Consider the following 13410-nt stretch of genomic DNA (forward strand, 5'->3'; position numbering starts at 1 on the left):
CTCTGGAATACAAAACTGAAACAACTGGGTGAAAGTTCTAGGGAAGCAGATTTTAGCTCAATTTAAGATAGAACTTAAAAGCCATCAGAGCTGAAATAAATTGGGTTCTTTGAGAGGAGTGATTTCCCCTTTCCTGGTGCTGTTAAGGCAGAACTGGACAATGCCCCGACAAAATTTGCATAGCAACTAAGCATTGGCTTAGGCTTAAATTCTTTTCAATTCTGAGGTTTTATGAGATATGAGTGGTAAGGGGGAATATATAGGTTTGACGGTTATGTTAAAAAAATCAGTCAACTCAGCTGTTTCAAAATCAATCACTGCTCTATAAATCACGGCCTTGTTTTCAGCAATATTTCCTAGGATATGTACCATAAGCTTCTATTTCATTTCTCAAATCCCTTACAAGGAAAGAAAAAAGAAAAGGAAATGGTATTTTATCTGTTTTGTTATTCTGATGTTACAAAAATTGAAGATGCTTAGACTTCTGATTGAACAATTTTCTTAATTGTTAGCTAAACTTTCACTATTATCTGTGAATTTCAAGTATTCATTCCATGTCTGTCTTTAATATCATAGATTATCAAGAATTATCTGGATGTGCCAAGGGCTCAACTACTTCTTTTAAAAATTATGTTAAGATTTTTATTTTATTTTTTATTTTTCACATGGGCAGGCACTGGGAATCCAACCTGGGTCTCCGGCATGGCAGGTGAGAACTCTGCCTGCTGAGCCACCATGGCCCACCCTAATGTTGAGATTTAAAAAGAGTATTTAACTGTTGCCCAAGCTCATGGCTATATGATAACTTCTGGAGCTATAGAAACATGTTCAGTTTGTAAAAATGCTAATAATTAAGCATTTTAATTAATTAAAATGATTAAGTGTACTATTGGCAGATTTATAGTTTGAAGAATAATCTCTAAAAAGCTAGTTTCACAAAAAAATTTACAAAATTATTCTAGTGTTACTAGTTTAAAAGACCTAGGAACACAACTAACAAAAAAGGTCACCATCCCTAATTCACTACATGTCCTTACCTCTTCTTATGCAGGTTAAATTTCATGGTCAGCTTCTATTATCTTTTCCAAGCATATCATCCTCAATACCTATGTTCTTTTCTTCCTTTGTGGCTCCTGCTTGATGAAACATTGAGTAGGTCCAATGCTCTGCCTACTCTGTGTTTCTACCCATGTAGATGAATATGCCTATGGAAAAACACACAATGATTCAGACTATTCTCCCTTCAAATTCACAGCTACTATTCTCAAATAGGCCCTTAATTCTGCATGATATTAATACCATATTCTCCTGGTACATTCATTTCTGTATTCTCATTGACACCCAATTTATATCTTCTCCCTTAGACTCAACCTTCTTAACACTGCCTCCTAGATCCTCAAACTGCACTGCTTCCTATTTCCCTGAGAAATAGGAAAATGTCTACACTAGCCTACCACCAACCACATCTACCTATCAAACTGCATCTCTGCTGTACACTCTGCTACTCTCTGCTTATTATGGATGAACTATTTTTATGCCTAGCAAAGGCCAGCCCTGCTAGCCTGGAACACTTTCCCAGATATCTGCATGACTTCTTATGTCACCTCTTTCAGGTCTATACTTCAATATCAATTTATCAGTGAGTCTGTTTTATTTAAAACTGCACCCTCCACCCGCACCTTCCAGTCTCCATATTTGTTCTCTTTAGCACTTATCACCAAGCAGTACATCATATATTTAACTTGCTATTTTGTTAAATGCCCATCTCCACACAGAAGGACCAACTTCAGAAAGATATCAGTTCTCCCTAATTTAAGTTGGTATACTTAGTAGGATGGCAATAAAAGTAACTAGATATCTATGGTACTATGCCAGTAAATTCTAAAGTTTCACATAGAAAAAAAAATTCAAAAAATAATTGTCAAAAATTCTCTGAAATTTGAGAGCAAAAAGGGGAAACTAACCATACCTTTCTAATAAGTAGATCATTAGATGATTAAAATAGTGTGGTACAGGTATATTAATAGACAAGTCAATGGAACAGAATAAGCAGCATAAAAGAATTTAACATATCAGAGGGGGTGTATCTCAAATTATTGGGGGAAAATATGTCCTCTTCAGTAAATGATTTGGGGACAATTCAGTAGCCATTGGGGGAAAAGTCAAATCCAAAGTATTTGTAAATTTATGGCAATTCCAATGAAAATCCCCAAAGATAACTTTGTTGGTTTTTGAACCTTGTAAATCACTTCTAAATTCCCACTAGGAAATGAGATGCATTAGAGTTTCCAAGAAATTTTGAAAAATAAGACTATAAATAGGGGAGTTGATACTACCAGGTATTAAAACTTAATATAAATTGATGTTAATAAAAAATTATGGCCTTGACCCATGAATAAGCAAATTTACCTACATTCATGTCCATCCCTTCCTAGAACATAATGGGTTCTTCATACATGTTTGTTGGAGATAGAATATAATTTTCAAGTCAGTAAATTAAATTTGCTCACTGATGCATTATTTACATTTGTGGAAACAATGCAATCTCCATCATCAGAACAATGATTTATTAAATTACACACACACACAAACATACACACTCAAAAACACATGGGTGAATCTCATAAGCTAACGATAAATTGAAATATTTTATTCCAGTTATATGAAGTTCAAAATATTGCAAAAATAAAAATAAATTTTATAGGCACATATATATGTAATAAATATATAGGACAAAAGCAAGGGGCTGCTACCTTTAGAGAGGCTTGCTAGCAAGGTTGTCCTTTGACTAGTATCAGGGAACATGCAGAAAGGAGAGGACATCACCATGTGAAGGGAAGTCCAAGGAACCCAAAGATTGCTGGCCAACCAAAAACACTACTGACCTCAGGAGTAAATAGGCATTTTAGCCTGTGAAACTATGAGGCAATAAATACCTGTTATGAAGCCAACCTATCTTGTGGCTGGCACATTAAGACATCCACTTGATCATATGTATTGTCTTTTCTTATTTTCCTAGATTCAATTTCCAATTTAAAAAAGTATCTGTGAGGCTGGGGCCAAAGTGGAGGCTTAGTGAGGAATGGGACTTAGTCCATCCTCCAGAGCACCTACTAAACAGCCAAGAATTGAACAGAATGTGGCTGGGGCCACATCAGTGACCAGACACACAGAGTACCCCAGTCTGGTCCACCTGGACTGGCTGCAAACCCACCCAGAACCATGAGTTCCCCAAGCCATGACAGCCAGCACCCCTCCCCCACAGGCTGCTTCCCAGAGGGGAAAGGAAAGAGACTTGACCAGCAGCAGGGGCTAGGTGCAACCAAACTGCAATTGTGGAATTAATTAACAAATTCTGACTCCTAAAAATAGGCCCTCAGCTCAGCTTAACCTTGAGTAAAAGTGGAGGTAGTGCAGAGCAGGCAGAGCTGATGGAAAAACAAAAAAGGAAAAAAAAAAACAGGTTTTTTGGATTGTATAGCACATAACACTTGAAAGGGTCTGGGACTTGAAGGAAAGGAGAGGGCACATAGGACATGGAGATACACAGAGCAACATATCAACTTGAGGTCTTGATTGGCAAACCCAAGGAACAGGGGTCCTACTTTGAAAAGGATTTTTCTTTTTGTGTGTGTGTGGCTGTGTTTTTACACATTGACTACTCTTTGGATATAGCCTCAGGGCTTCTAAAGCTCCAACTGCCCCAGGCATGGGCAGAATTGAGCTTGTTTGAGTGTATATCTGGAGCCTGTGTCTTCCACAGGAGAGAGGTGGGACCCAGCTCAGATGGGATCCCTCCCTCAAGGAATTCAGACCCCAGGGTCTGGAAAAGTAAAGCAATTAAAGCCATCCTACAACCTCTCCTCTGTCTCAATGATGCCCCCATCAGGAAGAGTCTGCTGAAGTTAAAGGTACCACATAACCTTATGATGGTGAGACCCACAGGAAGAAAAGCACCACATACAGGGCAGGATAGGAAAAATGCAGACTCCAGAGGCTTCATAGGAAAGCTTTCAACCTGCTGGGTCTCACCCTCAAAGAAAACCAACACAGGTGACTCTTTCCTCCTGATAGGCCAATTTGATCTGGGAAAACCTGGCTGGGGACTATAATACCTAAGTAGACCCTCCTAAGGGCAGGGGGAAGGGGGAAGGCACCATGCAGGCAGGGCAAGAAACAAGAACTGAAAAATTCTGATCTAAACAAAACCTAAGCTAGAGGTCTAGAACAAACTGAACTTAATGTCCAAGAACAGATAGACAACAAAGATATCCAGCAAGAAAATCCTAGGTTAAAAAAAGTGAAAACAATCTCCAGAATAAAGTAATCACAGGAATTAAATGCCTAGATGCCAGCAAAAAAATAACAAATCATACTAGGAAAATTGAAGCTATGGCCCAGTCAAAGGAACAAAACAAGAATTCAAATGAGATACAGGAGTCGAAACAATTAATTCAAAATGTTCAAACAGACTTGGAAAACCTCATCAAAAATCAAATCAATGAATTGAGGGAGGATATAAAGAAGGTAAGGAATGAACAAAAAGAAGAAATCAAAAGTATGAAAAAACATCGCAGAACTTATGGGAATGAAAAGTACAGTACAAGAGATGAGAAAAAACAATGGAAACTACAATGTCAGATTTCAAGAGGTAGAATATAGGATTAGTGAACTGGAGGATGGGACATCTGAAATCCAACAAGCAAAAGAAAATACAGGGAAAAGAATGGAAAGATATGAGCAGGGAATTGAATGACAACATGAAGTGCATGAATATATGTGTTGTGGGTGTCCAGAAGGAAAAGAGAGGGAAAAGGAGGAGAAAAATGAAATGTAGGAAACTACCACTGAAAATTTCCCAACTCTTATGAAAGACTTAAAATTACAGATCCAAGAAGTACAGCATACCCCAAACAGAACTGATCCAAATACATGAACTCCAAGACACTCACTAATCAGAATGTCAGAGGTCAAAGAGAAAGAGAGAATCTTGAACAGCAAGAGAAGAGCAGTCCATCACATACAAGGGAATCCCAATAAGACTATGTGTAGATGTCTTAGCAGAAACTATGGAAGTGAGAAGACAGTGGGATGATATATTTAAGTTACTAAAAGAGAAAAACTGCCAACTAAGAATTCTATATCCAGTAAAATTGTCCTTCAAAAATGAGGGAGAAATTAAAACATTTTCAGACAAAAAATCACTGAGAGAATTTGTGACCAAGAGACTGGCTATGCAAGAAATACTAAAGGGAGCACTAGAGACAGATACAAAAATCCAGGAGAGAGTAGAAATGAAGACCATCACTAAGGTAAAAAGAAGAAAAATTAGATACAACATATAAAACCCAAAAGGCAAAATCGCAGAAGAAAGTACTGCCCATACAGTGGTAATGCTAAATGTTAATGGATTGAACTCCCCAATCAAAAGACAGACTGTCAAAATGGGTTAAAAAACAGGATCCATCTATATGCTGTCTATGGGAAATGCATCTCAGTCAAGGATAAACGTAGGTGGAAAGTGAAAGGTTGGGAAAGGGTATTTCATGCAAATAACAATCAGAAAAGACCAGGAGTAGCTATACTAAGATCCAACAAATTAGACTTCAAATATAAAACAGTTAAAAGAGACAAAGAAGGACACTATGTACTAATAAAAGGAACAATTCAACAAGAAGACATAACAATCATGAATATTTATGCATCAAGCCAGAATGCTCCAAAACACATGGGGCAAACACTGAAAAGAGAAATAGACACATCTACCATAACAGTTGGAGACTTCAATTCTCCACTCTCATCAATGGACAGAACATCTAGGCAGAACAATACAATAAATGAGCTAGACTTAACAGACATTTATAGAACATTACACTCCACAATAGTAGGATACACCTTTTTCTCAAGTGCTCATGCATCATTCTCAAGGACAGACCATATGCTGTGACACAAAGAAAATCTCAATAAATATAAAAAGAATGAAATCACAAAAACACTTTCTCACATCATTAAGGAATGAAGCTGGAAATCAATAACAGGCAGAGTGCCAGAAAATGCACAAATATATGGAGGCTCAACAACACACTTTTAAACAACCAGTGGGTCAAGGAAGAAATTATAAGAGAAATCAGTAAATATCTCGAGGCTAATGAAAATGAAAACACAACATATCAAAATGTATGGGATGCAGCAAAGGCAGTGCTACAAGGGAAATTTATTGCCCTAAATGCCTATATGAAAAAAGAAGAAAGGGCAAAAATCGAGGAATTAACTGTTCAATTAGAACTAGAGAAAGAATAGTAAACTAACCCCAAAGCAGACAATAGAAAAGAAATAATGAAGAGTAGAGTAGAAATAAATGAAATTGAGTACATGAAAACAATCAAGAAAATCAGCAAAACCAGAAGCTGATTCTATGAGAAAATCAATAAGATTAATGGACCCTTAGTGAGGTTAACAAAAAGAAGAAAGAGGATGCAAATAAATAAAATCTGAAATGGAAGAGGAGGCATAACCACTGACCCCAAAGAAATAAAGGAGGTAATGAGAGGATACTACAAACAACTTTAGGCTAATAAAGTAGAAAATAAAGATGAAATGGACAACTTCCTAGAAAGGCATGAACAACCAACATTGACTCGAGAAGAAATAAATGACCTCAACAAACCAATCACAATAAAGAAATTGAATCAGTCATTAAGAAGCTCCCCAAAAAGAAAAGCCCAGGACCAGATGGCTTCACATGTGAATTCTACCAAACATTCAAGAAAGAATTAGTACCAATCCTGCTCAAACTCAAAAAATTGAAGAGGAGGGAAGGCTACCTAACTCATTCTATGAAGCTAACATCACCCTCATACCAAAGCCAGACAAAGATATTACAAGAAAAGAAAACTACAGACCAATCGCTCTAATGAATATGGATGCAAAAATCCTCCACAAAATTCTTGCAAATTGAATCCAGCAGCATCTTAAAAGAAGTATACACTGTGAATCTGGCAAGTAGGATTCATCCCAGATATGCAGGGATGGTTCAGCATAAGAAAATCAATTTATGTAATACACCATATCAACAAATCAAAGCAGAAAACCTCATGATCATCTCGATTGATGTAGAAAAGGCATTTGACAAAAGTCAACATCCTTTCTTTTTGAAAACACTTTAAAGGATAGGAATAGAAGGGAACTTCCTCAACACAATAAAGGAAATATACAAAAAACCCACAGCAAACATCATCCTCAATGCGGAAAAACTGAAAACTTCCCCCCTAAGATCAGAAATAAGACAAGGATGTTCACTATCACCATTGTTACTCAACATTTTGTTGGAAGTTCTAGCAAGAGCAATTAGACAAGAAAAAGAAATACAAGGCATCAAAATTGGAAAGGAAGAAGTAAAACTCTCACTGTTTGCAGATAATATACTATATGTCAAAAACCCTGAAAAATCCACAGCAAAACTACTAGAGCTAATAAATGAGTACAGGAAAGTGGCAGGTTACAAGATCAACACTCAAAAATCTGTAGTGTTTCTATACACTAGAAATGAACCATTTGAGGGGGAACTCAAGAAAAAAGTTTACAATTTTATAATTTACAATTTACAATTCCAGCCAAAAGAATAAAATATTTAGGAATAAATTTAACTAAAGATACAAAAGACCTATACAAATAAAACTACAAGAAATTGCTAACATATATTCCAGAAGACCTACCCTGGATAAAAGGAGTTGCAGACATAAGGTTTTCACAATCACATGGTCACACTGTAAAATCTATATAGTTATACAATCATCTTCAAAAATCAAGGATACTGGAATACAGTTCAACAGTTCAGGTACTTCCCTCTAGCCACTCCAATATACCATAAACTAAAAAGGGATATCTATATAATGCATAAGAATAACCTCCAGGATAACCTTTCAACTCTGTTTGAAATCTCTCAGCCACAGAAGCTTTATTATGTCTCTTTTCTCTCATCCCCCTTTTGGTCAAGAAGGCTTTCTCAATCCCATGATGCCAGGTCTTGGCTCATCCTTGGAGTCCTATTCCATGTTGCCAGGGAGATTTACACCTGTGGGAGTATACCCCATGTGTGTGTGTGTGTGTGTGTGTGTGTGTGTGTGTGTGTGTGTGTGTGTATGGTGGGGGGGTGATGTGAGGGCTGTGAGTTCACCTGTTGAGTTGGTTTAGAGAGACAGAGGCCACATTTGAGCAAAGAAAGAGGTTCTTCAGGGGTGACTCTTAGGTATAATTATAAGTAGACTCAGTTCCTCCTTTGCAAGAATAAGTGTCATAGGGGTGAAACACAGGATCAAGGGCTCAGCCTGTTGAGTTGGTTGTCCCCACTGCTTACAAGAATATCAGGAATACCCCAGATGGGGAAACTGAATATTTCCTCCTTTCTCCCCAGCCCCCCAAGGGGACTTTGCAAATGCATTTTTATTTTCTGCCCAAATTACTCTGGGATATATTAGGGCATCACACTAACCTGTACAGACCAACAAAATTGTTCACCCTATTTAAGATTCCATGTAATTATGGTGTTTGAATAAACTGATCACACAAGTTAAATTAGCTAATGCTCTACCCAAAATATAAATTTTGTACCAAATAAACATCTCTTACTTTGGTCTCACACAGAAGTTGAAGTTTTAAAATATGGACAATATTCTAGTTTGCTAGCTGCCAGAATGCAATATACCAGAAACAGAATGGCTTTTAAAAAGGGGAATTTAATAAGTTGCTACTCTACAGTTCTAAGGCCGAGATAATGTCCCAACTAAAACTAGCCTATAGAAATGTCCAATCAAAGCCATCCAGAGAAAGATACCTTGGTTCCAGAAGGCCAATGAAGTTCAGGGTTTCTCTCTCATCTGGAAGGGCACATGGTGAACATGGTATCATCTGCTAGCTTCTTCTCCTGGCTTCCTGTCTCATGAAGCTCTCTGGGAGGCATTTTTCTTCTTCATCTCCAAAAGTTGCTGGCTGGTGGACTATGCTTCCTGTGACTATGTATTTCTGCTCTGCTCTGTCTGAATCTCTCATTCTCCAAAATGTTTCCTCTGTTATAGGACTCCAGAAACTTATCAAGACTCACCCAAAAGGGTGGAGACATGTCATCACCTAATCCAGTTTAGCCACCACTCTTGATTAAATCACATCTCCAGGGAGATGATCTGATTACAGTTTCAAACATACAATACTGAATGGAGATTCAAAGAAATGGCTGTCTTTACAAAATGGGATTAGGATTAAAACATGGCTTTTCTAGGGTACATACATCATTTCAACCAGTACAGAAAATATCATCTTTTATCCTGTATTCTGATTTACCTTTGTCCTATCCATATCAGCTTCATTTATATCTGTAGTCAAAATCTGATCCCTTTTATAGCTTTTTAAACAGTTGCTGTATGGGGTATTGCCTCTCATAGCTTCAGAGCTCTAATTTCGAGTCTCAAGTGTCACATAAATAACTGAAGTTTTAAGGAACTTCCAGGTTATACACAAATAGCTAAGTATCTCAGAATTAGAAATAACAGTTACAACTCTGGAATAGATGTGACTGCTATAAGAGTTTGCAATCTAGGTTCCTGTACAGTATACCCCAACCTGATAACCCATGCTCTTGACTTCAATTCTCTGAGTTTGTATATTATAGTTAGCCCATATGAATGGGGCATGATAATATTTGTCTTTTTGTTTCTGACAACAAACTTAATTTTATTATAAGATATATAACTATTCAAATTTTCTATTTCTTGTGTCTATTATTCATAATTTTATCTTTTCTAGGAAATTGCCATTTCACATAAATTGTTGAAATTAATGGTGCAAATATGTTCATAATATCCCCTTATTATCCATTTTCTATCTGTTGGGTCTATAGTGATGATCCTTTTTCATTCCTAGTAATGCTAATCTGTGTTTTATCTCTTTCTTTTGATAAGTCTAGCTGGAGGCTTATCAATTTTAGTGATCTTTTCAAAGTAAAACTTCTGGTTTCACTGATTTTCTGTACTATTTGTCTTTTTTTAATTTCAGTGATTTCTACTCTTATCTTTATAATTTCCTTCTTTTGGGTCTAATTTACTCTTTTTCCCAAGTATTTTTTTTTAAGTAGATGCTTAGATCAATTATTTCCAACCATTTTCTTTTTGAATATTTATAGCCATAAATTCCTCTCTCAATACTACTTTAGGTGAATCTAAAATATTTTGGTATGTTGTGTTTTCACTAAAAGTTAGTTCAAAACATTTTCTATTGCCTCTTGTAATTTCCTTTTTGACTAGGCTATTAAGAACTGTGTTAATTTTGAAATATTTGGGCAATTTAGGTATGTTTTGTTATTCATTTCTAATTGAATTCAATTGTGATCAGTTAAAAAATTCTGTAGGTTTCAGTTATTTTAAATATATTGAGATTTATTTTATAGCCCATCATAAGGCCTAAATTCCATGTGTGAATGTTCCATGTGTTCTTGAAATGAGTATGCTTTCTGACATTGTTGGGTATAACATTCTATAAATGTTGATCAGGTCAAGTAGGTTGTTGTTCGTTCACAACTTCTGTATTACTTACTGAGTTTCTGTTTATATGCTCTATCAATTATGAGAGAATAGTCATAATCTCCAATTATATTTGTAGTTTTTCTTTTCAGTTTTATCAGTTTGCTTTACATATTTTGAAGTTCTACTAAAGGGTTCACAAAAGTCACAAAAGACTTTTGACATGGTTATGTATTACTGATGAATTGACTCCTTTATCATTTTAAAATATCCTTCACCTCTAGTGATGAAGCCTACTTTGTCTGATATTAACATTACCACGACAGATATGTTAATATACATTGTATGTTCCTTTTATATCCTTTTAAAATTTAACATATCCATGTCTGTATTAAAGTGCTTTTCTTATAGACAGCCTATAGTTGTCTTTATCTTTAGTCTAATACTCTCTGCCTTTTATGTAGAATGTTTAAACCATTTAATTTTAATGTAACTATAAAGTGGTGATTTAATTCTAACATCTTTTTTTTTTTTTTAACATGGGCAGGCACCGGGAATCGAACCTGGGGCCTCTGGCATGGCAGGCAAGCATTCTTGCCTGCTGAGCCACCATGGCCCGCCCTAATTCTAACATCTTATTATTTGAGTTGTATTATCCTGTTTGTTATTCATTCTTTTCCTCCTCTTTTCCTGCCTTTCTTTGGATTAATCGTTTTTCATTATTCCATTTTGTCTCCATCATGGCTTATTAGTTATACTGCATTATTTTTTCAAAGTGGTTTTACGTTTAAAAATTTTCATCTTTAACTTATCATGGTCTACCTTCAAATAATATTATACCATTTCATGTATAATATTAAAACCTTACCGCCTTCTGGCATCGGAGGCAGTGGCTTAGGGGGCAGCAGAATTCTGCAAGCCAGTTATGTATTAGTGAACTGCAAGGAGTTTTAGTGGTCTGAAGGCCGAGTAAGTTGGGAGGTTGGGAGTATTTAGAGGAATAGCTTAGAATGAAGCTAAGTCTTATCAAGGTAATTAATGTCTGTCACCTAGGAAAAATAACAAACCTAGGTAAAACTGGGACCACACCATGGACATTCCAGGTTGCCTTCTGTACACCAAGACTGGATCTGTCCCAGACCTGACCCATCACACACTGCATAATATTCCCGGAATTCCAGCCATAGCTCAGTTCACACTATCGTCACTGATGGAACATCATGAAGTCTTGGCAGAACATAAGGAAGGACTTGGAAAGTTTATAGGCATGCCTATACTGCTCCCTGCACTATTCAGTGAATCCCTGCCCAGCTGGTTATGTAACAAACAAGTCTGTGTCTGTGTCAGGTGTTGGAGGCTGAGTGAAAATGATTGCTTCCAGCAGGCAATTCAGCAGGCCCTTCAGCCAGACTAGTTCCAGTCCCCAGATGGAGAGGCATCTTGCATGGAGAAACTTCTATAAAAAGAGCCAGAAAGTCAGTTGACTGATCTCTTCTGTTTCTGGATAATTGTCTGCAACTACAGGTAGAGTCAGGCTTCCTTCAGAGAAATGTGATCATTGGAGTGATTGAAGGTGTGGAGACATGATGGAGGAGAGGCTGCGTCTCTATCATGAAATGGAGCACGAGAGACAGTCAAGCATCCTATAGGTGGCTTCCTTCTGGATGGCTTTCAAGGGAATCCCACCATCTTAGAGATGAGACTGCACTTGCTTTCCTCAGTCACTGTGGAGCTGCCAGAGAACAACTCAAGGTTTATCTGTGGTTAACCGGCCAGATGAGGTGCTTGAGTGCATTGAAAATGGAGTGAACTTATTTGTGAGTTTCTTTCCTCATCAAGTGACAGATCGGGTATGTGCCCTGACTTTTAGCTTTGATTACCACCTGAATCCTGAAGAGACATTATTACAACAAAATGGGACACAAGAAGAAATTAGACATCTGGATCAAACAAAGAAAGCTAAAACAACTAGTTGCACTGAATAAATGACATCATTTGAAATTAATCTGAAGGAAAAAGAGTACCAGAAGGACTTTGGCCTGCTGGTGAGGGGCTGTTCCTGTTACTGCATACAACTAACACTTGTGCATATAGTCACCACCACCTGGTAACCAGTGAGCTGCTGGCTGGGGTCCTTATTACGATTCACAACTTTGAACACTACTTTGGATAATGTTATTCCATCCAGAAAGCACTAAAAAATGACAGACTGGTACAGGTGAAAAAGCTCATCCACAGGCAAGCATCTTGAGATTTGGCAAGTACGGGTCTGACTCTTAACACTGAGCCTGTAACACTGTTATAATGTGAGAAGAGAAGAAATGGTGTTAGCTTTAATTATTTATGCTTGGGAATAATGTCTGCCCCAATAAGGAATGTCTGTACCAAACTATGCATTTGTGAGGCTGACGAGATTTCTTTTAAGGACTTAAATGACCTGGATTGATCAGACAGAACTGAACCATGACCTTGTTTTTTCTTTAAAATATTTATATTAAGATATCTTCATGCACCATACAATTCATCCAAAGTTACAATCAGTGACTCAAAATATCATTACATAGTTGTGTATGCATGATCATGATCATTTTTAGAACATTTACATCACTCCAGAAATAGAAATAAAAAGAAAAAAGAAAAGCTCATACATTCCATACCCTTTACCCCTCCTCTCATTGACCACTGGTATTGCAATCTACCCTTTTTTCACCCCTTATTTCTCCCCCCATCATTTTTTTTTTCCTTATTTTTTTTTACTCATCTGTCCATATCCTGGATAAAGTGAGCATCAGCCACAAGGCTTTCACAATCACATGGTCACATTGTAAAAGCTATGTAGCTATGCAGTCATCTTCAAGAATCAGTGTTGCCGGAATACAGTTCAACATAACCATGATCT

At 36.9% G+C, this 13410-nt stretch overlaps 1 long non-coding RNA gene and 1 pseudogene across 1 annotated transcript in view; one reads left to right on the forward strand and one right to left on the reverse strand.

Moving 5' to 3' along the window:
* Positions 1-2864, reverse strand: part of LOC143674045 (uncharacterized) — a 126073-nt gene extending 123209 nt beyond the window's left edge. The window contains exons 1-2 of the long non-coding RNA XR_013170833.1: positions 2754-2864; positions 1038-1205 (exon numbers count right to left, since the gene is read on the reverse strand). This is a non-coding gene — a long non-coding RNA (uncharacterized LOC143674045). The remainder of the gene's footprint in view (positions 1-1037; positions 1206-2753) is intronic.
* A 7361-nt stretch (positions 2865-10225) lies between these two features.
* On the forward strand, positions 10226-12762 carry LOC143662491 (queuine tRNA-ribosyltransferase accessory subunit 2-like; annotated as a pseudogene).
* The last annotated feature ends 648 nt before the right edge of the window (positions 12763-13410 follow it).

The sequence above is a fragment of the Tamandua tetradactyla genome, chromosome 2, assembly GCF_023851605.1.
Source record: "Tamandua tetradactyla isolate mTamTet1 chromosome 2, mTamTet1.pri, whole genome shotgun sequence".
Lineage (NCBI taxonomy): Eukaryota > Metazoa > Chordata > Mammalia > Pilosa > Myrmecophagidae > Tamandua > Tamandua tetradactyla.